The sequence below is a fragment of the Mus caroli genome, chromosome 11 (genome assembly GCF_900094665.2).
Source record: "Mus caroli chromosome 11, CAROLI_EIJ_v1.1, whole genome shotgun sequence".
Classification (NCBI taxonomy): domain Eukaryota; kingdom Metazoa; phylum Chordata; class Mammalia; order Rodentia; family Muridae; genus Mus; species Mus caroli.
The window spans coordinates 813970-814558 of NC_034580.1; the positions used below are offsets into that span (position 1 = coordinate 813970).

The window sequence follows — 589 nt, forward strand, 5'->3', positions numbered from 1 at the left end:
GCTGCCAATTTTATTTCTCTCACAAAAGGAATAAATACTTGATGTTGCAGTATTTCTAGATTTAATAAAAGGACACTGCTTAGTTTTTCAGTGAAAAAAAGAAAGAAAGAAAGAAAGAAAGGGCCAAGTCAGAAGCTCTGTTGTGAAGCTCAGTTGCTCTTCACTGCCCTTCAGTAGATGTTTGCTTCTGTCCAGGCTTTCATGTATGCTGACCTACGTACACGTATGGACTAGGAGGAGCGGTGCGTATCACTCCAGAATTTTCCAGGGTGTTTTTCTTTTGGAGGATTATTGGGTTGTTTTGTTTTGTTTTTGTTTGTTTGTTTGTTTCTGTTTTTGAGACTGGGTCTCACTATGTAGCCCTGGTTACCTTGGAACTAGTTATGTAAACCAGGCTGGTGACAAACTCTTAGAGATATTCCTGACTCTACCTCCCAAGTGTTGGGATTAAGTGTTGGGTGTGTATCTTCGAGGCCAGCCTGGTCTACAAAGTGAGTGCCAGGACAGCCAGGGCTACACAGAGAAACCCTGTCTCGAAAAACCAAAAAAAAAAAAAAAAAAGGACAATGGGGGTGGGGTGGAGTGGGTG

General features: G+C 42.1%; 1 protein-coding gene across 5 annotated transcripts in view; it reads left to right on the top strand.

Annotated features, from left to right (window-relative positions):
- Nucleotides 1-589, top strand: part of Gal3st1 (galactose-3-O-sulfotransferase 1) — a 16854-nt gene that overhangs the window by 11158 nt on the left and 5107 nt on the right. The window lies entirely within an intron of this gene.